Source organism: Meles meles, chromosome 4 (assembly GCF_922984935.1).
Source record: "Meles meles chromosome 4, mMelMel3.1 paternal haplotype, whole genome shotgun sequence".
In the NCBI taxonomy this organism is placed as follows: domain Eukaryota; kingdom Metazoa; phylum Chordata; class Mammalia; order Carnivora; family Mustelidae; genus Meles; species Meles meles.
In genome coordinates, this window is record NC_060069.1 from 109,647,614 (window position 1) to 109,675,469 (window position 27,856).

Sequence of the window (27,856 nt, forward strand, 5' to 3'; positions counted from 1 at the left end):
GGGACACTATTCAGTCCATAACAGGGAGACTAACTTGCTGAAAGTAAATTGATACACAAACACATTCACACCTGTGTGACTTCATCCTAGAAAATCTAGAAATTTTTCCTTGACCCCCAGTGCTCCATCATGTGCCATCCCAATCAACACTAACACTACCTTCTCTTCAAGAAATAACCATTATTTTGACTTTTTTTCAGGATAAATTCTGCCTTTGAACTTCATATAAATGAAATCATACAGTGTGTATTCTATTGTGTTTGGCTTATTTTATTTAACAATGTATCTATGAAATACATCCAAATAGTTCTACATGGCACTAGTTTCTTCTTTTCAGTTGCTATCCGGGAATATAATTTGTTCATTGATCTCATTTGGATTATTTTCTGTTTGGAAATATTATGAATAAAGCTGCTACAAACATTCATATGTCTCTTAGTGAATGTATGCATTCATTTCTCTTGAGTGAATTTGGTTATTCAGAGTTACATTGCTTAATTTACAAATAAAATTTTCCAGGTAGTTTTCCTTATTTTAATTTCAGTGTACTTAGAAAACATATTCTGAATAATTTTGATCCTTTGAAATTTGGCTATATTTGCTTGATGCCAGTGTATATACTATTTTTATGAATATTCCATGTGTACCTGAAACGAATATTTGCATTACATAGTGCAATGTTCTTTAACTCTAACTGATGCCAATGAAGTCAAGTTGTTCAGTCCTGTGTTTTCATATTTTATACATATTTACTCATCTTTTGATCATTAAAATCATTAGCTAATTATGTTTTTTCTATTTTCCTTTTTGTTTTATTAAGTTCACGTAGTTTGCAGCTATGGTATTAAATGCATATCAGTTTGGGCTGTTACAGATTCCTATTGAATTGACTTTTATCATTATGAAATGTCCCTATCTCTGATAATATTTTTTTCCTAAAAAAATATTTTTCATATATTAATAAAGTCACACACACTGTCTTTTGGTCAGCATGTTCATGGTACACTCTAAAAATACTTTGCCTTCTGTGAAATGTGTAAACCTGGTGATTCACAGACCTGTACCCCTGGGGATAAAATACATTATATGTTTATATATTAAAAAAAAAAGGATGAATACCCAACTTTTGTAGCAACATGGACCGGACTGGAGGTGATTGTGCTGAGTGAAATAAGTCAAGCAGAGAGAGTCAAGTATCATATGGTTTCACTTATTTGTGGAGCATAACAAATGACATGGAGGACATTGGGAGATGGAGAGGAGAAGGAAGTTGGGGGAAATTGGAAGGGGAGATGAACCATGAGAGACTATGGACTCAGAAACAACCTGGACGTTTTGAAGGGGCAGGGGTGGGAGGTTGGGGGAACCAGGTGGTGGGTAATAGGGAGGGCACGTGTTGCATGGAGCACTGGGTGTTGTGCAAAAACAATGAGTACTGTTACGCTGAAAAAAAATAAATTGATTAAAAAAAATGAATACTGTTATGCTGAAAAAATAAATAAATAAATTATAAACTGTTAAAAAAAAAAAATACTTTGCCTTCAGAGGCTCCTGGGTGGCTCAGTCAGCTAAACGTCTGATTCTTGATTTTGCCTCAGGTCATGATCTCAGGCTTGTGAGATCTAGCTCTGTGTCAAGCTCTGCACTGGGCATGGAACATGCTTACAATTCTCTCTCTCCCTCTCTGTGCCCCTCCCCTCCCCCATTTCCCCTTCCCATGTGTGTACTCTCTCTCTCTAAAATAAATAAATCTTTTAAAAAAGTACTTTACCTTCAATCGTTCTTTTTCCACATAAAGATTAGTTCATCTAAATATATATATAATTATCTTATTAGCCAGTATGGCCATCTTTGTCTTTAAATTGGAGTGTTTACTCCAGAAGAATTATAATTACTCATATCCTTAAATTTAAGTCTGTGATCTTGCTGTTTGTCTCCATATGTTTTTGTTTATGTGCTTGTTTTCTTCCCTTTCTTTGCATAAATAAAACTTTTCAAAATTATTCCAACTTTTCTTCCATTATCAGCTTTTAATACAATCTTTTACTAGTCTATCGGTAGTTAACAAAAATAATTTAGAGATTACAATACACATCCTTTACAACTATTGAATATTTAAGATTAAATTTATCTGCCTTAAAATTGAATTTCTCGGGGCACCTGGGTGGTTCAGTTGTTAAGCATCTACCTTTGGCTCAGGTCATGATCCCAGGGTCCTGGGATCAAGCCCTGTGTCAGGCTCCCCACTCTGCCAGGAGCCTGCTTCTCCCTCTCTCTGTGTCTGATGCTCCCTCTGCTTGTGCTTGTTCTCTGTCAAATAAATAAATAAAACCTTTAAGAAAAATACTGACTTTCTCTTTGACTTGCTTTTATAAATTCCAGGTATCATCTATTTTTTTGAACATATTAATCGCATTCATCTTAAAAATACTTTCCTGAAAATACAAATATATTTTTAAAAGTATTTAGAGTTCAGGTGGATGACTTACTCTTTTGAAGAGTAGTTTTAGTCTTTGATAGGTCTGGGCTATTTGGGTTTTGTTCTTCCCCCTAGGATATGATCTTTCAGGGTGGGCGTCAGGGAATGCCTGTTTACCAGGCCCCTCTACTTGAAGAGAATTTGAACATCCATCTGGATCTCCCATGTAGCACTGGAATCTCTATTCAGCCCTTCAAACTCTAGCTGCTACTATCTTCTGGGTTTTTGTAAACCTTTCTGTATGTTTGTGTAGTTTAGAAGTCAATAATTTGAAGGGAAATTATACATGGATTTTTATCCTCCCTTCTTTACGGCTCCATTCTCTCTGGGATTTTTACTCCACTGGCAGGCCTGCTGTCTTTCTTTTCAACCAGGTTAAATCAGTGCTTTTGTCTGTGCTCTATTTCCCCTGCTTAGTTGCTCTCCAATGTTGTCACCTTCACTGCTGTCATCAATATCATCATCATCATCATCAACACACACACACACACACACATACACACACATTTCTTTTTATTGACCAGTGGGCTGATTTACTATCACCCACTCTGAGATGAACAGAACATGTACTTACTGTTGGGCTATTATCTTTAATATATGAGTGTAATTCTCTCTAGTTTAGACTTGAAGTTTAATAGTAGGTAGACTTTCTTGTTCTGGTAAAACAGTATGAGTGCGAATTTCTGATACTATGGCAATTCTCAGGGAAATTCTTGGTGCTTCTGGGAATAATATAGATAGATATGACTACAGGGATAGTGTTCAGGTGGAACATGAAATAGCTTCTCACTAATCATATATCTAGGGTTTTAAGAATGTGTACAGCCAAGAGAAAGAATGAGTAATGAACTGGAAAGAACAGGGGGTTGGTAATTATGTGGAAAATGCATGTCAGATAAAGTCCATAAAGTAAATTAAACATTCATAGAGTACCCATGTATTAAGTATTATACTAAATACAGTAGAACTGAAGGATGTTTATTTTGGGGCATTTGGACCCAAAAGTTAACTATACTTTTGAGAAAAAAGATTAAATGGAAAATTATACAAATTGAAGTGCTATGTAGTGTTTAAAATAGTAACAAGACTTCTGAAAAATGTACAAAGTAGAATTTATATATCGAACCTAAATTTATCTCCATATAAAATAAGAAAAAGAACAAAACAAGCAGCATATTTAGTTTCAATTATCACCAGAATAAAAATCTTCAATCTCTGCACCTTACAAAAACTAAATGGTGCCAAATTGTACCTTACCACATAGGGTGACGTGAGTTTTTGTGCCTTAAATAAAAAGATTATGGTTCAGATTGGAGTTCTTCCATCTTTCTTTTTGTCCTGTTATCAAATTATAGGGCTAGTTGGATGCTGGTTAGCAACATTTTAGACGTGGTGGGGCCCAAGAGGGTTTCAGGACATGTCATTTGAAGTAGGATTAAGACTTAATTCCATTTATCTATGGCTGTACCACAAATTTACTAAATCATAATCTCAAATTATTTTCACCAAGCTCAAAAAGAGTTTCTGACAGAACCATGTTCATGACAGAACATGGTTTACAAACCAGTGTTTTAAACTAGCAGTTACATTTTATCACTTTTTAATTTGTGCAGTGCATTCAAAAACTAAATACAAAATACCCCTGCATGTTCAACATCAGTAAGATATTTTACAAATAAAAAAAAAATGTAGTGAGTATATTCCTTCCAAATGAAATAGATAATTTCAAAGATTAAAATTGGGAAATCTTTCTTGATCATTATGACTCTCATTTTTATACAAGATTCTTATGAGAAGAATTTTTATTTTTGATGCTTTAGAAAATAATATAGAATTTCTGGTCAGGCAATTGACTGCCTAAGGAACTGAAACATTTTCTTCCTAAAAGTAAATAGAGATGCTGAACACAATAAATATTTGGAATTCATAACAGAGCTTGCAAGAAAGAAAAGAAAATCTCAAGGTGCAAAAAACAAATAGTGAACTGAAAACTAAGGTAGTAAACATGTGAACTTTAGTTGTCACTGCCCAAGGGGCTATTATTCTGAGTCATGGAGGGGAGTCTTTCATTAAGCTCATGCAAAGAGAGTTGACACGGCCATGGACCCTTACAAAGTAGGAGCTAGAACTCCTACATAAAACTAGAATCTCAAAGGGCCAAATACTCAGCAAAAGGCAGATTAGAAAAGTCTGCACATAACACAACGACTTGAAAAGAAAATTCACATGTCTCAGCTGAGACTCTAGATGGAAAACAAGTATCCCTTGAAAATTTGAAAAGCCTTTTTTAAATCCTTCATATTTAGATATTGAAATGACAATACCTATGAAATGATAAGAGTATAATCTTTATTTTAAAAAAGCACAAAATAAATGTATTTGTTGAGGTAAAACAAAAACTAAAAACCACAAAGGTGAAAAAAGAACAATAAAAATTGTAATAAGGACCAATTAGAACATCTAGAAACAGAGAGTGAACAACTGAAGAAGGAGCTGATACATTACAGGCTGTGGAAGAGAGTTTGAAAGCAAGTGCAGTAGAAAGACAGATTCCATACAAACGCATAGGTAGACTGACAGGAAATTTTGACTTCTGCTTCAAGCAGAGAAGACATCAAGAACATGACTTAGCCTCCTAACATAAATAACCAGAAAACCAAGACTGTTTGGAAAAAAAAAAAAAAAAACAACTGTTTTCAGACATTGGGAAACAGGCAGTTTCCACACTAAGGATACATCCAGAGAGACACTAAAAAGTATGTGGCATCTTATGCAGTTCTGAAATTGGAGATCAATGGTCAGGGAGATCAATGCAGATGAAATATGTAGGCAGGGTACCAGAAATGGAAAAAGTCAGAAGAAAAAGTACCTCAGATATCTGTACTGGCTTCTTTTTGAGTATTTACTTAGGACTATGCCATACACACATAGAGTACAACTCTGTAAACAGGCGTAAAGAATAACCAAGGAGCTTTAAGGAGAGCGATTGCCTGTGCTCACAGTGGGTAAGGGGTTATCTGAGTAGAAATAGCCAGAGTGGAAGGTCCTCAGTGATGATTAAAAGTAAAAGGAAGCCCAACAGTCTTCCAAGTTAGACAACAAAATCCAGACCTTCAACAAAGTAATCAGCATAATGTCCAGCATCCTTCCAAAATTACCAGAAATGGCAAGAAACAAGAAAGTAACTAATAGCCAGAAGAAAATTCATTCAGTAGAATCAGATACAGAAATGTTAGGGAGGATAGAACAAGTATAAAAGTATATTACAATAACTATAGCTTTAATTATTTATGTATTTAAAGGGAAATATGGATAAAATTAGAGAAATGTTAGACATCTGTTTGAGGGAAGGCCTTTTGAAAGGAGATATTAAAACCAGAAAACATAAGGTACAAAGTATGTGTATATGTATGTGGATGGACACATACAGAACTGCACTATTTTCCCTTCCCATCTTCAGAACTATATGAAGAATAAGGTTCCTGAGATGACCAAAAGATCATTTTTATTACTATTTTTATACTATAAATAATCATAAATTATTATTTAATAATAATTTATTATTAAAGATCATTTTTATTACTGTACTGATGAAAGTATAATCATTTTATTATACTGTATTATAGTTGGTTAGGGAATATAACTTTATTCCTCAGCCATTTTGCTCTCCATCACGTGAGATACTGGCTCGAAGAGTCTGTGCCCCTATGGGGGAACTTGGGACAAGGAGAATGAAAGTTCTCAATAGAAATTCATAAATCTGATGACATATAATAATATAAACAATCACAGACAACAAAAAGATATCTTCAATGTATGTAACTGGGGACATTATTGCCACAACATATTTTCTCTACTTGGTTTCAGATTATAACTCTTGTGCCTGTGGCAAGAAAGTAGCTAAACTTTTCTAGAGGTCCTCACCTTGACTCCTTGAGGAACAGAGTCACCTATGTTTTCTTCCCAGTTCCTTTTTCATCTCGTTACTTCACAACTGTTTTACCAGTTAGCTTCTTTGATTTCTCCAGTGAGGTAAAGAGGACAGGAGACACAGATCGTTTTGTTTGTTTGTAACTGGTTCTACCATACTTTCCAACCAGTATGAATAAGTAAGTATCTTTAAAAATCTGTAAAAACACCTTCTAAAATACTACCATCTTAGGTTAGTAAAATGTTTTATTCTAAGTTCCCCTCCCCAGATTTCTTTATTTCCATCAATAGAGACCAAGAAGGACCCTCATTTCCCACCAGCTATGGTTCTCATGGGATTGTATTTAATCAATGACTTCTCTCTACTGTTGCAGCCATTTACCTACACGTTGGTCATTCTCCTTCCCTCCTTAGTATGTTAAGTCCTACATGGATAAAATTCTCTCTCACACTATTGCTGCTGTAAATCTTAGTGACTTTAATGTTTAGGTTGATGATTCTTCCAACACTCTGACCTTCTTGGGATCAGTTATCCACCTCAGCTATTCATCCTAAGTCACATCCGAAACTTTGTCATTGCCTACAAATAAAACCTCCATAGTCTCAATTCCATTCAGAAAGTTCTCTGACCATCATCTCCCTCTAGTAACCTATCTCCTGATTCCTCAACCCTACCAGTACCTCTAATCTACTGATCCTACCACCTTTTCCTTCTCTCTCATACTCTTGATGGCCTTTCTCCTTCCATAGCTAAATACTAGGCCAACCATATAATCCCTTCATTAAACTCATTGTCCATTCCTTTACCCTTCTCTTAGCATATTTTCTTGGCCAATTAAACTTAAACCCTGGTTAAATCAAATTCTCTACTACTCCATGCTTATAGCATACCGCTAAACACAGCAAGAGAAAAATACAAACATGCTGACTGGTCTGACTTTAAAATCATGACCACAAACCTCAAGAGGCCTTTAACGCTAGCCAGAAATCCTACCACATCTACCCTGGCCATTTATTCTCACTGTTGTCTTGATAATTACTTTACATACTTCTCTTTCTCCTCAAAGATCCCAAACCTCCTGCCTGAACTTTTACTCTCAGTTGATAATTTCTCTTCCACTTCAGTGAAAAAATGAGAAATGTGAACCCATCAGTAAAAACTCCCTAAGATTCCTATTACCATTTCTACCCACCTATGAGCATCTGTACTCTTAGACTCTGCCTCCCCACCTGACAACATAAGAGAGCTCCCTTTGCCCCTATGTGAAGTCCAACCCTCTTGCCAGTGGTGAAGTGTGGAGCAAGAGCACAAATGAAAGCCCATTCTGTGTGTGTGTGTGTGTGTGTGTCTGTGTCTGTGTCTGTATATGTATATACATATTTATATAAATAAGATATGGATACACATATATACATTATATAGTGTGTATGTCTATCTAAAAATGGTGGTGAGGAAGACACCAATATAAATAAAAAAGGAAATTGAAGTGTAAAAAGATAAGACTGGACGTCTTATCTTTTTACAGGCATAAAAAGGGAAGCCTGGGTGGCTCAGTTGGTTAAGCAGCTGTCTTTGGCTCAGGTCATGATCCCAGCATCCTGGGATCAAGTCCCACATCGGGCTCCTTGCTCAGCAGGGAGCCTGCTACTTCCTCTGCCTGCCACTCTGTCTGCCTGTGCTCACACTCTCTGACAAATAAATAAATAAAATCTTTAAAAAAAAAAGACAAGATACTTATATAGTATATATATAGCAAGACAAAGTAACCACAGACTTATTAAGCATATGCTATGTCCCAAGCACTGGGCTAAGGTCTTACATCATCACATTTACTACACAAAGTAATGCACGTAAGGAAACTGAGACTTTGAGCACTTAGAGAACTTGCCCAAATCACACAGCTAGTAAATGGTCAGAGTGGGTTTTCCCCAGTGATGATCTGACCCCAAAGCCCATGCTGTAGTCACTGTGCTATAAGAGAAAAACACCATTATTTCCTGAGTGGCGGTCCCTAATGAATTTTCTAGAGAGTCTCATTTCCAGATGGTGCTTTGTAATGCATAGCTTCATGACATCGAAGCAGGACCTGATGTGTGGTTTGGCTTTGCTGGGGCCTCCTGGGGTTCACCCCCTGCCCAGCGTGGCATGGCTATCTTTTGCTAAAGCCCTGCCCAGACGGACCCCAGAGGCAGCAGTATTTCAATTATAGGTGCGCTGATTCCTAGGTGTGTGTTTTCTAATCAGGGATAAAGTACTCTGGGATTCCTCCAAATGAACTATAGCCTGTGAGTGTAATTTGCTGTTTCACTTGCCCTACGGCCAAGGAATTGGATCAAGCGCCTGAATCAAACATCACTGCTTAGACTTCTAACCATCTCATCACTAAACAGTAGTAGCTTCAACTACACAGAACAGATATCCTAACATATTTCAGTCTGCCACCAGGGTGAGTCAAAGCTGCACCTAAGTGACACTTCCTCCACCCTGCTGGAAAGCTGGAGGTCCATTGAGGTGCTAGATCCCCATCTAGAAGGTTCTCCAGAGCTGATTAAAAACCTCTCCTTCCATGTTCAGTGACATCTGGTTGGTAGCTTCACTTTAGGCATTACATCAGAAGAATTCACACTCTGAACACAAATCCTACAAGTCAGGGCTTCCCCTGCTTCTAGAGCTATTTTTACCGTCTCACCACTGTAGAAGTCCCCAAAATTTTGTGTTTCCGGTCCTGCCAGAAGGAATGTCATATATGAAGTGTAGGATGATTAATGTAAAGGTCTATGGTCAATGTTCCTACTTATGAAATAGGGAAATCTGCCCAGGCTCATTCTTGGTGATGCACCAAAACAGGTGCCAGGAATGAGCTCAGTGCCCTTCAGAGCAGTCCTTTCTCAGTCTACTGGCCTTGTACTTCCTGGGTACAGACAGAGTTAGAATCACTGTCAGAATGAGGGCCAGATATCTTAACAATCTACAACAGAAATTGTAGGATTTTAACAACACAAGACTCCACGTATAACTCAAGGCTGCAGGACAGGTTCTTAGCAAAACAACTTCACAAGGTGGTCTCCACTCCAGAAACTTTTTTCTTTTGTTTCTCATGAGAACACTTAAATTCTGTCTCTCAGTAAATTTCAATTATGCAATACAATCCTATCAACTGTAGTCACCATGTTACGACCAGATCCTCAGACTGAATTTATAAATGCAAGTTTGCACCCCTTTATCAACATCTCACTACTTCTACCCCATTCCCACCCTGAAGCCCTGGAAACCACCATTCTATTCTGTTTCTATGAGTGTGCTGTTTTGGGGGATTTTTTTGTTTGTTTTTGTTGGATTCTATATATAAGTGGCATTTTTCAGGACTTCTCTTTCTCTCTCTGGCTTGTTTTACTTGGCATAATGGCCACCAAATTCATCCCTGATATCACAAATAGCAGGGTTTTCTTATTTTTTGAGGCTGAATAATACTCCTTTGTGCGTGTATACGTACACCCTATTGTGTTAAGTTATGTATACACACAATGGAGTGTATATATAACATTTTCTTTATCCATTCAATAACTGATGGGCACTTAGATTGTTGCATAACTTGGATATTGTTGATATATTGATAATGTTGCAATGAACATAGGAGTTATTTTAGTAATTTCATTTCCTTTGGATATATATTCAAAAGTGTAAGTGGTGGTTCTACTTTTAATTATTTGAGGAAACTACATGTTGTTTTTCATATTGGTTGTACCATTTTATATTCCTGCCAACAGTGCATAAGTGTTCCCTTTTCTTTACATCCTTGTCAACATTTGTTATCTCTTGTCATTTTTATAATAGCCATTCTAAAATATGTGAGGTAATATCTCCTTGTGGTTTTGACTTGCATTTCTCTAATGATTAGTGATGTTGAATATCGTTTCATGTACTTGCTGGCCATCTGTAGGTCTTCTTCAGAAAAATGTTTTTTTCAGGCCCTTAGCCAATTCTTTAAATTAAATAGCTTTCTTGCTATTAAATTGTAGGAGTTCCTTGTTTATTTTGGATATTAACCCCTTATCAGAAAAGAGGTTTGCAAATATTGTTTTCCCATGTGGTAAGCTCTCTTTTCATTTTACTGATAGTTTCTTGTGCTGTGCAGAAACTTTTAATGTTGATTTTTGCTTTAGTTGCCTTCACTTTTGGTGTCAAATGCAAAAGTCATTGCCAAGACCAATGACAATGATCCTAATGCCCCCATTTTCTCTCAAGAATTTTATAGTTTTGGGTCTTATGTTCAAGTCTTTAATCCATTTTGATTTTATTATGTATGACATAAGTTGGGGTCCAGCTTCATTCTTTTGCATGTGAACAGCCAGTTTTCATGACACCATTTATTGTAGGATTACCTTTCCCCATTGTAAATTCTTGGGGCCTTTGTCAATAATTAATTGATTATATATGCATGGGTTTGCTTCTAGGAATCTCTGTTCTGTTACACTGATTTTTTTAAATGCTTATACTGTTTATTACTATAGTTTTATAATATAGTTTGAAATTAAGACATGTGATGCCTTTGGCTTTGTTCTTTCTCAAAATAGCTTTGGTTAGTTGAGGTCTTTTGTGATTCCATTAAGACTTTAGGATATTTTTTTTTCTTCTGTGAAAAATGTCATTGAAATTTTGATAGGCATTTCATTGAATCTGTAGATTGCTTGGCTAGCATGAACACTTAAACAATATTAGTTCACCAATCCATGAGCATAAAATGTCTTTCCATTTATTTGTGTCTTCATTTTACTTTCATCAATATTTTTAGGTTTATGTGCACAGACCTTTTATCTCTGTTGAATTTGTTCTTATTCTTTTTGATGCTACTGTAAATAGAGTTGCTTAATTTCTCTTTCTGATAGTTCTTTGTTGGTGTATAAAAATAACTGATTTTTGTTATATTAATTTTGTGTTCTGCAACTTTACTGAATTTATTGTTCTAACAGGTTTTTGGGAGAGTCTTTAGGGTTTTTAATACATGTAACATCTACAAACAAACAATTTTACTTCTTCTTTCCAATTTGGGTGCCTTTTATTTCTTTTTCTTGTCTGATTACTGTAGCTAGGACTTCTAACATTATGTTGAATAGAAATGGTTAGAGTGTGCATTCTTGTCTTATTCCTGATCTTAGAGGAAAAGCGTTCAGGCTTTCACCTTTGGGTATGATGTTAGATGTGAGTCTGTCATACATGGCCTTCATTATGTTGAGATACATCACTCTGTATCTAATTTGTTGAGTTTTTATCATGAAAAGATGTTGAATTTTATCAAATATTTTTCCTGTTTCTATTGAGACCATCCTATAATCTTTATCCTTCATTTTGTTGATGTGATATATCAGATTTACTGATTTATGTTTGTTGAAACATCCTTGTATTCCAGGGATAAATCTCATCTGATCATGGTATATTATCCTTTTAATGTACTGCTGAATTTTTTTATAATATTTTGTTGAGAAAATTTTCATCTATGTTCATTAGGGATACTGGCCTGTAATTTTCTTTCCCTGTGGTGCTTTGTCTGGCTTTAGTATTGTGGTAATGCTGGCCTCATCACATGGGTTAAGAAGTGTTCTCTTTTAGGGGAGAGTGTTTAAGAAGGATAGAATTAATTTTTCTTGAAACATGGTAGAATCCATCAGTAAAGCCATCTGGTCCTGTCTTCCGTTTGTTGGGAGATTTCTGAATACAGGTTCAATATCCTTACTATTAATGGGTCTGCTCAGATTTTCTCTTTTTTCATGATTCAGACTTGATGACTTGTATGTTTTTATGAATTTATCTCTTTCTTCTTGGTTATCTAATTTGTTGGCATAAAATTGTTCCTAGTAGTTTAGATCCTTATTATCTCTGGTTACCAGTTTCAATGTCTCCTCCCTTTATTTCTGATTTTCTTACTTCTGATTTTGGTCCCCCCCCCCCCCCGCCTTTAGGTTGTCCAGATGAGCATTTACCTTCTCAAAAACAAACAAACAAAAACAGTTTAGTTTAATTGATCTTTTTATATCTTTCTTGCTTCTATTTCATTTATTTCCACTCTGATCTTTGTTATTTTCTCCCCTCTACTAACTTTGGCCTTGTTTTCTTTTTTTTTAAGTTCCTTGATATTGAAAGTTAGGTTGTTTGGGATATTTCCTTTTTCTTAAGATAAGCATTTGTTACTATAAACGTTCCTCTTAGAACTGCTTTTGCTATATCCTTTAAGTTTATAATGTTGTACTTCCATTTCCATTTATCTCAAGATATTCAATTTCCTTTTTTATTTCTTCTTTGACCAACTGGTTGTTCAAAAGTTGTTGTTTAATCTCCACAGATTTGTGAATTTTCCAGTTTTCCTGCTATAAATGATTTCTAGTTTCTCACTATTGTGGTAGGGAGATGCTTGACAGGATTTCAATCTTCTTACATTTATTAAGACTTGTTTTTTGGTTAATATACGATCCCAAGTTCTCTGATCATTTATTTTGCTTGCTCTTGTCTGTCATGGAGTCTCTCTGTAGAATTTTTCAGTTCAATTATTATTTTCTTTAGTTCTATAATTTGTTTGGTATTTTAAAGTATCTTTCCATGTTGAAATTCTCACTTTGTCCTTACCTCAATGATTATCTTTATGGCCATTATTTTGAATTCTTTATTAAATGAGTTATTTATCTCTCTTATTAAGCCTGGTTTCTAGAAATTCATCTTGCTTGAAACATATTTTAATTTTTCAGCTTTTATTAACACTATATGTAGGTTTTTGCATATTAGATGAAATAGGCACTTTTATCTTAACAGACTGTCCTCTTATAGACAAACCTCATCAATCAGCCCATATTGAGTTCCTCAAACCTTTGTTATTGAAGCAGCTGCCATCTTTGTTATTAGTGGCATCTAGAAGCTGAGGACATGCAAGACCCCAGTTTTCCAAAGGTGTGGGGAATCCCCATATGCCTATTCAGTTTCCAGGATGTCTACTATTTGCCTGACCCTTCCGCTTTCTATTGTAGACTAATTAGAAGCTCAACTTTCAAGCAGCTGGGAAAGTCAGGAGATTAGGTATGTAGTCTAGCCACCATCAGGGAGAAATTCAGAGCTGGGTGATAGATTTGCCTATGTACTCCATGTCAAGCCAAAGAGAAGACTCTGAATTTGCTTTTGCGCCCAAATAGAACTGCTTCTTTGTTTTCTTTCACCTCTGGAAGCTCATGAATGCCAATGCAATCAGATCCCAGCACTAGATGATTTGTGAACCAGTAACAGTTGGGTGACAGCCATTAAGACTTGGGGTGTAATACATGTATACAAGCCCTTTCCAGGGCGTGACTGGATACTTGGTTTTATTTTTAGATAAAATTGGTAGAAAAGAGCAAGGAATATGCCCAACAGCTCTATCTTGTTCCTGGGAGGATCCCAGTTTTCACACGTAGAGATGATAAGCCAGAACGTTGGGCAGCATCTGGGAAAGCATACAGTCTTATCTCTTCCAGGGAGAAACTGGGAGGTGGAAATTTTAGCCTACTCCATCTGTGCTTAGTTCAGGGAGGACAGCTACAAGAATTTTTTGTTTGCCCATTTGAAAATTGTTTTTTGTTTTTATTATGGTCCTATAGGACTTTTGAAGCCTGAGTCCTGCTGGATATTGGTGCTAGGAGATTTGAAGGTCTGTTCCTCAGGTGGCTGTCTCATTGAAGCACAAGATGTGTGGACAAGTTGAAGGGAGAAGGTGGAATCTTGGTTTTATTGTTACACCAAGCTAGAAGTAAAGGGAAAAAATGGGAAATGCACACTGGCATTTTGGGGCATTGACAGGATCATAGTCAGCACCTACATGCAGGCTGGTTAGAAACCAGACCTTCAGGAAGCAGCTTGTAAATTATTCAGTCAAATACCTTCCAAAGACTGAGAAATGGCTGTTTTTGCCTGCTCCCTCTGCACTGAGTCCTGAAGTGAATTAGCCTCAACAAGTTCTCATGGGCCCACTAACAACTGCTTCTTTGTTTGCTATGGTTCTGTGGTACTCATGAATGTAAACTCCACTGGGTTTCAGAGGTGGGTGTTTGGGGGCCCATTTCTCAGGTGTCTGCCTTAAAAGTTGAAGCTCTACATTGAATAATGTATAGAATTGTCAACTTGCTATGTTGTATACCTAAAACTAATGCTATATGTCAACTATACTTCAAAAAATAAATAGTTTTGAAAATTGGGTGCTCTAGATGTATGGTCCAACACTTTGCTCCTCAAGGAGAAGCTGGTAGTTGAGGTTTACCTCTCAATTTTATGGCACTGTAGCAGGGGTGAAGTTTTTGGTGAGACTATACCTCAGCCCTTTCTTCTTATTCTGATGTGAATTTTTCTCAGTTGCTTAATATAGAATATAGAAGTCACTCAGCCTGTTTCTGGATTTTTCACAGGGGGAACTTGATAAAGATGAGTGCAGTGTATATAGCTGCATAATTGAGATGTCCATGGAAAGAAGGAAATTTAGGATCTTCCTATGTTGCCATCTTTTCCAGTTTTGATAAAAATTGAGTAAGGGGTCACTCAACCCCCAATCCACCATTTCATTACTGAGATGGGAAAGGACTGTATTTTCCAGAGTTCCTTGCAACTTAGATTCTTTACCTGAATTCAATTCTACCTGTTGGATACACTAGTTTTAGATTTAGAAGACTTAAGAGAGAATGTTAAGAAGTAAGGTTTAAATGTCTATTCTCTTAATTAAATATAGAGCTACCCTATGATCCTGCAGTTGCACTATTGGGTACTTAGGCCAAAGATACAGATGCAGTGAAAAGAAGGGCCATATGTATCCCAATGTTCATAGCAGCAATGGCCACAATCACCAAACTGTGGAAAGAGCCAAGATGCCCTCCAACAGACGAATGGATAAAGAAGATATGGTCCATATATACAATGGAGTATTATGCCTCCATCAGAAAGGATGAATACCCAACTCTTATATCAACATGGACGGGACTGGAAGAGATTATGCTGAGTGAAATAAGTCAAACAGAGAGAGTCAAGTATCATATGGTTTCACTTACTTCTGGAGCATAAGGAATAACACGAGGACATTGGGAGATGGAGAGGAGAAATGAGTTGGGGGAAATCGGAGGGGGAGACAACCAGGAGAGACGGTGAACTCTGAGGGTTCTGGAGGGGAGGGGCATGAGGGGTTTGGTGAGCCTGGTGGTGGGTATTAAGGAGGGCATGTACTGCATAGAGCACTGGGTAGTGCATAAACAACGAATTTTGGAACACTGGGGAAAAAAATGCCTATTCTCTTTCTTCTTATTATTTCCAAATCCTGAATCAGAGCCCCAGAGTATTATGTACTTATTACGCTAGTGTTAGCCTCCAGGGAAATAATGCTCTTGTGAGTCAGTCCTATACATATCTAGAAATTACTCCTATAGACAAAATACAGAATACACTTCTTAAGCCCTTCAAATGACGTTCTGACAACCTAATTTCTGAATTAAACTCTTTCTTCTGAATATGAGTGGTTTCGATTTCCAGCACTAATAAAATATCTGAAGCAGGAAGTTAACACTGGAGAATAGACGTCTGAGATTCTCTTACCTAGTTTGAATTAAAGGCAATAATGGTGTAATACTGTTGGAAAATGGAACACACAAAATAGATTGCATGAAATGACAAAAAAAAGTTTAAATCATCATACAATATCAACAGGAATAAAGGTTAGGCTTTGTTAGAACAATAGCTTTCTAAAATGGGTCTTGATAAAGATGAGTATAGTGACTATAAATTGGGCTGGCAGCTTATTACACAGATGTAGATGAAGAATGGGGAAGAGAAAGAGAAAGAGGAAAATAGGAAGGGAGAAAAGAAGGAGAAAAAAGAGAGGGAGACACAGAGAGAGAGAGAACAAAGGATTGAGAAGAGAGGGAATGTCAAAGAAAATGAAATCAAGGTTTAAATTCTTAGGTTAAATTATTATCAAGAACCAGGAGTCCACCCTAAAATGGTATCTTATCAGGATGATAAAGCTAAAAATCAAAGGCACAGTCTGATCATGTAGGCTGAATTAAATAGAGATGGAGGTAGATTGTCATCAAGCCTCTTATGTAATTTAGTGCAATTTTTCATAAAAGATTGAATTCTTACCATTGGAATGAATATACTTAGGTGGATTCAAAGGACTCTGAGTTCTCATGTCTAGTCCTCCCATATTGGTAGAAGCAGCCCTTCATTCCTGTCTTATGAGGCTGATTTTATTTGTTTGGAGATCCTGTGAGTCCTCAGATGAAGTGGTCACCTTGCAAGCAAAAACCAACTCTCTTAATAAAAATAATTTTTAAAAAAATCTTCTCATGATAGTGACTCAGAGTTACTGCTTCTCAGGATAGTCAGATTCCACATGCCCAGAGGACGCAAGCAAATTCCAACATGGAATGAGAAAGTTTTACAGCAAAGAGAATGGATTTCTACGGAGAATGGATTTTAAAGGTCCTAAATAAGAAAAAAAGACCACATTTTTATATTAGGTCAAATTTATCGATGTGTATACATTCACCAGAGATTTTTAATTCAGTGTGCTAGCTCAAATATCTGGGAGTGTCCTGACCCAAGACTGGCTTATATGGAATGATATAAACATTCCAGAACATTCTTTTATATTACAGAAAGAGCAATATAAAAGCTCAGGAACATAGTAATGAAGGAGTAGATTTATTATGTATAGATTACTCATTCAAACAGTAATTGTCTATAGGAGGACCTGGAAAACACACTGATCACCAAAGCACTAAGTAATGCATAAGGTAGAGCAGCACCAGATTATTATTAAATGGTAGATAAGTTATCCCTTGTGGACTAACACACTGAGGTGGGAAATGCTGCTATGTCATGGCCCAACTTATTTCACTGATGGATCAAAGAATTATGATGGTTAATTTTATGTGTGAGGTTTCCCAGTTTAGACATAAAGACACATAGAGATTAACAGTGAAGAGACAGATAAGGATACACCATACAAATAGAGCAGCTGGAAAAATTGGGATAGCAATACTCAAACAAAATACACAAAGACTTTAAAATCAAGACTGTAATAAGAGACGAGGAAGTTGGGTATTCATCCTTTCTGATGGAGGCATAATACTCCATCACATATATGGACTACATCTTCTTTATCCATTTGTCCGTTGAAGGGCATCTTGGTTCTTTCCACAGTTTGGCGACCGTGGCCATTGCTGCTATAAACATTGGGGTACAGATGGCTCTTCTTTTCACTACATCTGTATCTTTGGGGTAAATACATATAACTGTCCAGTTTTTCCAGCACCATTTATTGAAGAGACTGTCTTTTCTCCATTGTATTTTTTTTCCTGTTTTGTCGAAGATTATTTGACCATAGAGTGGAGGGTCCATATCTGGGCTCTCTACTCTGTTCCACTGGTCTATGTGTCTCTTTTTATACCAGTACCACGCTGTCTTGGTGATCACAGCTTTGTAGTAAAGCTTGAAATCAGGTAACGTGATGCCGCCAGTTTTGTTCTTGTTTTTCAGCATTTCCTTAGCAATTCGGGGTCTCTTCTGATTCCATACAAATTTTAGGATTATTTGCTCCAGCTCTTTGAAAAATACCGGTGGAATTTTGATCAGAATGGCATTAAAAGTATAGATTGCTCTAGGCAGTATAGACATTTTAACAATGTTTATTCTTCTTATCCAAGAGCATGGAATGGTTTTCCATCTTTTTGTGTCTTCTTCAATTTCTTTCATGAGTGTTCTGTAGTTCCTCGAGTACAGAATACCCAACTTTTGTAGCAACATGGACGGGATTGGAAGAGATTAAGCTGAGCAAAATAAGTCAAGCAGAAAGAGTCAAGTATCATATGGTTTCACTTATTTGTGGAGCATAACAAAGAACATGGAGGACATGGGGAGACGGAGAGGAGAAGGGAGTTGAGGGAAATTGGAAGGGGAGATGAACCATGAGAGACTATGGACTCTGAAAAACAACCTGAGGGTTTTGAAGGGGTGGGGGTGAGAGGTTGGGGAACCAGGTGGTGGGTAATAGGGAGGGCATGTATTGCATGGAGCACTGGGTGTGGTGCAAAAACAATGAATACTGTTACGCTGAAAAAATAAATAAAATGGAAAAAAAAAAGATTTTTCATGACAATCAAGTGTGATTCTGGAATTCAAGGGTTTAATATTTGCAAATTTATCATGATACACCACATCAACAAATATAAAAGGATAGCAATCTTATGATCATCTAAGTAGATGCAGAAAAAACATTTGACAAAATTCAACATCTGCTCATGATAAAAGTTCTCAACAAAATACTTTTAGAGGGAGGAAGGAAGATGGCAGAGAAGTAGCATACTGAGATATCATTAGGTCCCAGGAGTTTAGCTTGATAGTTATCAAGCCATTCTGAACACCTACAAACTCAATAAGAGATAGAAGAGAAGAAGAGCACCAACTCTAGGAACAGAAAATCGACCACTTTCTGGAAGGTAGAACATTCAGAGAAATGAAACTGAAGTGACAGAATGATAGACAGCGGAGGGGAGGGGCTGGCTCCTGGGAAGCCATGGAGCAGCACAGCACAAAATCAGATCTTTTAGAAGTCTGCTCCACTCAGGGACATTGCTCCAGAGGCTAAGTGGAGGTGGTGCCCTTGAGGGGACAGTGTGGTCTCAGAACCTGAGGGGTCACAGAAAGAGTGGCTGAGTGTGGCAGAGACACCAGGTATCGGAGTGGGGAAGGCGACTACAGAGTTGGGGCTGAACAGTGAACTCCCAGCTCAGGGTTACCTTTAACCATGATCCAAGGCAGAGTCGGGACACTGCTTTTCAAGGAGGGACCCCACAAGGGACACATCCGGAGAGACCCCCTCCTTCCTCCTCTGGGAGGAGTGGTGTGGGAACATGTGGCAGGAATATACCAGGTTTGGAGACTCTAAATGGGGCCGTGTGCCAGAGACAGAAACACTTGGTAACAGGCCGGGTGAGCTCAGAGTGCAGCTGGAAACCAGAGAGATGGGAGGGATTGACGGCATTTCTCTGAAAGTGTCATGAGGAGAGGGGCCCTGAGCTCTGGGCGCCTCTGGGTCGGAGATTGGGAGGCTGCCATTTTCATTCTCGTCCCCCAAAGCTATATGGAAAGCATTCAGGGAACAAAGCTTCCAAGAGCAAAGCTGAGCACATTACATAGCCTGGCCCCTGGCAAGGGTAGTGCAATTCCACCTTGGGCAAAGACATTTGAGAATCACTGCAACAGGCCCCTCCCCCAGAAGATCAGCAAGAACATCCAGCCAAGATCAAGTTCACTTATCAATGAGAACTGCAGAACTCAAGAGCTAGGGTAAAGCAATGCATAGAATTCATAGCTTTTTTTCCATGATCCTTTAGTCTTGCAATGTTAAATTATTACAATTTTATTTTTTTCTTATTCCATTTTTTAACTTTTCCCTCTTTTGACATTTTTAAACATTTTATCTTAACAATATCTTTTAAAAAAAAACTTTTGAAATTTTCATTGTTATCATCATATTTTATCCATTGTATTTAACCTTTTTTTTTTTTGTATATTTATAGTTTTTATTTTTCTTTAAAATTTTGGGATACAGGGCACCTGGGTGGCTCAGTTGGATAAGCAACTGCCTTCATCTCAGGTCATGATCCTGGAGTTCCAGAATCGAGTCCCACATCAGGCTCTCTGCTCGGCAGGGAGTCTGCTTCTCCCTATGACCTCTCCCCTCTCATGCACTCTCTCTCTCTCATTCTCTCTCTCACTCTCAAATGAATAAATAAAATCTTAAAAAAAATTGGGAGGATACAATTTCTTCTAATAGATCAAAATATACCCTAAATCTAGCACATGACTTTGTTCTAATCTCCAGTGTGATCATATTCTCTCCTCTTTTTTTTTCCAATGAACTTATCTTATCAATTCCTTTTTTAGAATCTCTTTTTAAGTTTTCATCTTTACAGTCATATTCCATCCCTTCATCATGTTTACATACATATATATATATATATATATATATATATATATATATATATTTACTTTCTTTAAAATTTCGGGAGGAAGTTTCTTTTAAGAGACCAGAATACACCCAAAATCAAGGGGGTGGCTCTGTTGTATTCACCAGTCATATATATATATATATTCATATTTTGCTTTTTTATTTTTATTTTTCCCCTTTTCTTCTCCCCCAAGTTTCAGGTCTCTTCTGATTTGGTTTAGCATATATTTTTCTGGGGTCTTTCCACTCTTTTAGTATTTTATTCTCTTGTTCATATATTCTTATCTGAGTAAAATGACAAGTCAAAAAAACTCACCACAAAAAAAAGAATAAGAGGCAGTATTGATGGCTAGAGACCTGATCAATATGGACATTGATAATATGTCAGAACTAGAGTTCAGAATGATGATTCTCAAGGTCCTAGCTGGGCTCTAAAAAGGCAAGGGAGATTTTAGAGAAACACTTTCTGGAGAAATAGAAGCCCTTTCTGGAGAAATAAAAGAACTAAAATCTAACAAAGTTGAAATTTAAAAAGCTATTAATGAGGTGCAATAAAAAAAATGGAGGCTCTTATTGCTAGGATAAGTGAGGCAGAAGAGAGAATTAGTGATATAGAAGACCAAATAATAGAGAATAAAGAAGCTGAGCAAAAGAGAGAAAAACAACTACTGGACCATAAAGGGAGAATTCAAGAGAGAAGTGATACTGTAAGATGAAACAACATTAGAATAATTGGGATTCCAGGAGAAGAAGAGAGGGGCAGAAGGTATATTGGAGCAAATTATAGTAGAGAATGTCCCTAATATGGCAAAGGGAACAGCCATCAATATCCAGGAGGCACAGAGAACCCCCCTCAAAATCAATAAAAATAGGTCCATACCCATCATCTAATAATAAAACTTAGAAGTCTCAGTGACAAAGAGAAAATCCTGAAAGCAGCTTGGAACAAAAAGTATGTAACATACAATGGTGGGAATATTAGATTGACAACAGACTTATCCACAGAGACCTGGCAGTCCAGAAAGGACTGGCATGATAAATTCAGAGCACTAAATGAGAAAAATATGCAGCCAAGAATACTATATCCAGCTAGGCTATCACTGAAAATAGGAGAGATAAAAAATTTCCAGGACAAACAAAACATTAAGAGAATTTGCAAACACCAAACCAACCCTACAGGAAATACTGAAAGGGGTCCTCTAAGCAAAGAGAGAACCTAAAAATAATAGACCAGAAAGGAACAGAAACAATATACAGTCACAGTAACCTTACAGGCAATACAATGGCACTAAATTCATATCTCTCAATAGTTACCCTGAATGTAAATGGGCTAAATGCCCCAATCAAAAGACACAGGGTACCAGAATGGATTTAAAAAACAAGGCCCATCAATATGCTGTCTACAAGAAACTCATTTTAGACCCAAAGACACCTCCAAATTTAAAGTGAGGGGGTGGAAAACAATTTACCATGCTAATGGAGATCCAAAAAAAGCTGGGGTGGCAATCCTTATATCAGATAAACTAGATTTGAAGCAAAAGACAATAATAAGAGATGAGGAAGGACACTATGTAATACTTAAAAGGTCTGTCCAACAAGAAGATCTAGCAATTTTAAATATCTATGCCCCTAACATGGGATTACCATGTTGGAAAGAACTCAAATACATGGAGGCTAAAGAGCATCCTACTAAAGAATGAATGAGTCAACCAGGAAATTAAAGAAGAATTGAAAAAATTCATGGAAACAAATGAAAATGAAAACACAATGGTTCAAAATCTGTGGGACACAGCAAGGGTGGTCCTGAGAGGAAAGTATATAGTGACACAAGCCTTTCTCAAGTAACAAGAAAGGTTTCAAGTACACGACCTAACCCTACACCTAAAGGAGCTGGAGAAAGAACATCAAAGAAAGCCTAAACTCAGCAGGAGAAGAGTAATAATAAAGATCAGAGCAGAAATCAATGAAATAGAAACCAAAAGAACAGTAGAATAAATCAACAAAACCAGGAGCTGGTTCTTTGAAAAAATTAGTAAGATTGATAAACCCCTGGTCAGATTTATCAAAAAAAAAGAGAAATGACCCAAATTAATAAAATCATGAATGAAAGAGGAGAGATCACAGCCAATACCAAAGACATACCAACAATTATAAGAACATATTATGAGCAACTATACAACAGCAAATTTGACAATTTGGAAGAAATGGATACATTCCTAGAGATGTATAAACTACCAAAACTGAACCAGGAAGAAATAGAAAACCTGAACAGACCCATAACTGGTAAGGAGATTGAAGCAGTCATGAAAAATCTCCCAACAAACAAGAGCCCAGGGCCAGAGGGCTTCCCAGGGGAATTCTACCGAACATTCAAAGAAGAAATAATACCTATTATCCTGAAGCCCTTTCAAATGACTAAAACAGAAGGAAAATTTCCAGACTCTTTCTATGAAGCCAGCATTATCTGATTCCCAAACCAGGCAAAGATCCCACCAAAAAGGAGAATTTCAAACCAATATCCCTGGTGAATATGGATGCCAAGTTTCTCAACAAGATCCTAGGTAATAGGACCCAACTGTACATTAAAAAGATTATCCACCATGACCAGGTTGGATTTATTCATGGGATGCAAGGGTGGTTCAACATTCACAAATCAATCAATGTGTTAGAATAAATCAATAAAAGAAGAGAGAAGAACAACATGGTCCTCTCGATGCAGAAAAAGTGTTCAACAAAATACAGCATCCATTTCTGATTAAAATGATTCAAAGTATAGGGATAAAGGGAACATTCCTCAACTTCATAAAATCTATTTATGAAAAACCCATAGCAAATATCATCCTCAATGGGGAAAAGCTCACAGCCTTCCCTTTGAGATCAGGAACACAAAAAGGATGTCCACTCTTGTCACTGTTTTTCAACAAGGTACTAGAAGTCCTAGAAATCAGACAACAAAAATAAATAAAAGGTATTCAAATTGACAAAGAAGAAGTCAAACTCTCTCTCTCTTCACAGATGACATGATACTTTACATGGGAAACCCAAAAGACTCCACCCCCAAACTAATAGAACTCATACAGCAATTCAGTAATGTGGCAGGGTACAAAATCAATGTACAGAAATCAGTTGCTTTCTTATACACTAACAATGAAAAATATAGAAATGGAAACTAGAGAATCGATTCCAATTACTATAGCATCAAGAACCATAAGATACCTGGGAATAAACCTAACCAAAGAGGTAAAGGATCTGTACTTGAAGAACTACAGAACACTCATGAAAGAAATTGAAGAAGACACAAAAAACTGGAGGAACATTCCATGCTCATGGATCAGAAGAATAAATATTGTTAAAATGTCTTTACTGCCTAGAGCCATCTGTACTTTCAATGCCATCCAGATCAAAATTCCATCGGTATTTTTCAAAGAGCTGGAACAAACAATCCTAAAATTTGTATGGAACTAGAAGAGACCCTAAACTGCTAAGGAAATGTTGAAAAAGAAAAACAAAACTGGGGGCATCATGTTGCCTGATTTCAAGCTTTACTACAAAGCAGTGAACACCAAGACAGCATGGTACCAGTACAAAAACAGACACACAGACAAGTGGAACAGAGTAGAGAGCCCAGATATGGACCCACAACTCTATGGTCAAATAATCTTCGACAAAGCAGGAAAAAGGACAGTCTCTTCAATAAATGGTGCTGGGAAAATTGGACAGCTATGTGTAGAATGAAACTCGGCCATTCTCTTACACCATACACAAAGTTAAACTCAAAGTGGATAAAATACCTCAACATGAGGCAAGAATCTATCAAAATCCTAGAGGAGAACATAGGCAGTAAACCCTTTGACATCAGCCACACCAACTTCTTTGAAGATTTTTCTCCAAAGGCAAAGGAAACAAAAGTAAAAATGAACTTTTGTGACTTCATCAAGATCAAAAGCTTCTGCACAGCAAAGGAAACAGTCGACAAAACAAAGAGGCAGCCCATAGAATGGGAGAAGATATTCACAAATGTCACTACAGAGAAGGGGCGGATATCCAAGATCAATAAAGAACTCCTCAAACTCAACACACACAAAACAGATAATCATGTAAAAAAATGATCAGAAGACATAAACAGACACTTCTCCATAGAAGACATACAAATGGCTAACAGACACATGAAAAAAATGTTCATCATCAGTAGTCATCAAGGAGATTCAAATCAAAACCACATTGAGATACCATCTTACACCCAGTTAGAATGGCCAAAATTAACAAGAAAGTAAACAATATTTGTTGGAGAGGATGTGGAGAAAGGGGAACCCTCTTACACTGTTGGTGGGAATGCAAGTTGGGGCAGCCACTTTGGAAAACAGTATGGAGATTCCTTAAGAAATTGAAAATAGAGCTACCCTCTGACCCTGCAGTTGCACTACTGGGTATTTACCCCAAATATACAGATGCAGTGAAAAGAAGGGTCATATGTACTCCAATGTTTATAGCAGCAATGGCCACAGTCACCAAACTGTGGAAAGAACCAAGATGCGCTTTAATGGACGAATGGATAAAGAAGATATGGTCCATATATAAAATGGAGTATTATGCCTCCATCAGAAAGGATGAATACCCAACTTTTGTATCAACATGGACAGGACTGGAAGAGATTATGCTGAGTGAAATAAGTCAGGCAGACAGAGTCAATTATCATATGGTTTCACTTACTTGTGAGAGTAAGGAATAACAAGGAAGACACTGGGAGATGGAGAAGAGAAGTGAGTTGGGGAAATTGGAGAGGGAGACAAATCATGAGAGACTGTGGACTCTGAGAAACAAACTGAGGCTTTTGGAGGGGGATGTGGATGGTGGGGTGAGCCTAGTGGAGGGTATTATGGAGGGCACGTACTGCATGGAGTCCTGGGTGTGGTGCATAAACAATGAATTTTGAAACACTGAAAAAAATTAAATTTTTAAAAAATGAAGTCTCCTGCCAGTTTTCATTAAAAAAAAAAAAAAAGACAGTATGGTCCAGGCACAAAAACAGACACATAGATCAATGGAACAGAATAGAGAACCCTGAAATGGACCCACAACTCTATGGTCAACTAATCTTCAACAAAGCAGGAAAAAATGTCCAATGGAAAAAAAGACAGTCTCTTCAACAAATGGTGTTGGGAAAATTGGACAGCCACATACAGAAGAATGAAACTGGACCATTTCCTTACACCACACACAAAAATAGACTCAAAATGGATGAAAGACCTCAATGGGAGAAAGGAATCCATCAAAATCCTTGAGGAGAACACAGGCAGCAACCTCTTCGACCTTAGCCACAGCAACTTCTTCCAAGAAACATCGCCAAAGGCAAGTGAAGCAAGGGCAAAAATGAACTATTGGGATTTCATCAAGATCAAAAGCTTTTGCACAGCAAAGAAAACAGCCAACAAAACCAAAAGACAACTGACAGAATGGGAGAAGATATTAGCAAATGACATATCAGATAAAGGGCTAGTATCCAAAATCTATAAAGAAATTACCAAACTCAAACCCAAGGAAGAAATAATCCAATCAAGAGGCAGAAGACATGAACAGACGTGTCTGTAAAGAAGATATCCAGATGGCCAACAGACACATGACAAATTGCTCAACATCACTTGGTATCAGGGAAATACAAATCAAAACCACAATGAGATATCTCCTCACACCAGTCAGAATGGCTAAAATTAACAAGTCAGGAAATGGCAGATGTTGGTGAGGATGCGGAGAAGGAAACACTCCTAACTGTTGGTCGGAATGCAAACTGGTGCAGCATGGAGGTTCCTTAAAAATTTGAAAACAGGACTACTCTAGGGCTCAGCAATAGCACTACTGGTTATTTACCCTAAAGATACAAATGTAGTGATCCGAAGGGGCACGTGCACCTGAATGTTTACAGCAGCAATGTCCACAACAGTCAAACAATGGAAAGAGCCTAGATGTCCATCAACAGATGAATGGATAAAGAAGATGTATATACACACACACACACACACACACACACACACACACACAAAGGAATACTATGCAGCCATCTAAAGAAATGAAATCTTGCCATTGCAATGACATAGATGGCACTAGATATTATGCTGAGCAAAATAAGTCAGTCAGAGAAAGACAATTACCATATGATCTCTCTGATATGAGGAATTTGAGAGGCAGGACAGGGGGTTTGAGGGGTAGGGAAGGAAAAAAATGAAACAAAATGGTATCAGAAGGTAGACAAACCATAAGAGACTCTTAATCTCACAAAACAAACTGAGGGTTGCTGGGGGATGGGGAGTGTAGGGAGAGGGTGGTTGGGTTATGAACACTGGGGAGGGTATGTGCTATGGTGAGTGCTGTGAAATGTTTAAGCCTGATGACTCACAGACTTGTACCCCTGGGGCAAATAATACATTATATGTTAAGAAAAATTATATGTTAATAAATTATATGTTAATTAAAAGATATTATGAGGAAAAAAAACAGTTTTAGAGTGAATATACCTCAACATAATAAAGGCCATATATGACAAACCCATAGCTATCAATGTACTCAGTGGTGAAAAACTGAGAGTTTTTCCTTTAAAATCAAGAACAAGACAAGGATGACCGTTCTCACCACTTTTACTCAACATAGTATTAGAAGTCCTAGGGAAAGCAATTAGACAAGAAACAAAAGGCACCCATATTGGCAAGGAAAAGTAAAACTGTCACTATTTGCAGATACAATGGCCAACAGACACATGAAAAGATGCTCAACATCACTAACCATTAGGGAAATGCAAATAAAAACCACAATGAGATATCACCTCATGACTGTTAGAATGGCCATCAAAAAGACAAGAGATAATAACTGCTGGTGTGTACGTGAAGGAAAAGGAAACCTTGCGCATTGCTGGTAGGAAAGTAAATTGGTGCAACAACTATGGAGAACAGAATAGAGTATCCTCAAAAAATCTTAAAAAAGAATTACCATATGATTCACTATTTCCACTTCTGGGAATATATCCAAGGGAACCAAAAACACTAAGTCAGAAATATATTTGCACTCATATCTTCATAGCAGCAACGTTATTACTATAGTCAACCACGGAAAAAGCCCAAGTTTCCATCAAGGGATGAATGGATATAGAAATTGTGGTATATATACACAATGGAATATTATTCAGCCATAAAAATGAGAAAATCCTACCATCTGTGGCAATATGGATGGAACTTGGGGCATTATGTTAGGTGAATAAGAGAGAAAGCCAAATACTATGTATTTCACTTATATGTGGAATCTAAATGAACAAATAAACAAAAACACCAGTAGGCAAACTCATAGGAAAAAGAGATCAGACTTGTTGGTAGAGGGTGAGATTGGAGGAAGGTGGTCAAAAGGTACAAAATTCCAATTATAAGATAAATAAGTAGTTGGGATATAATGTACA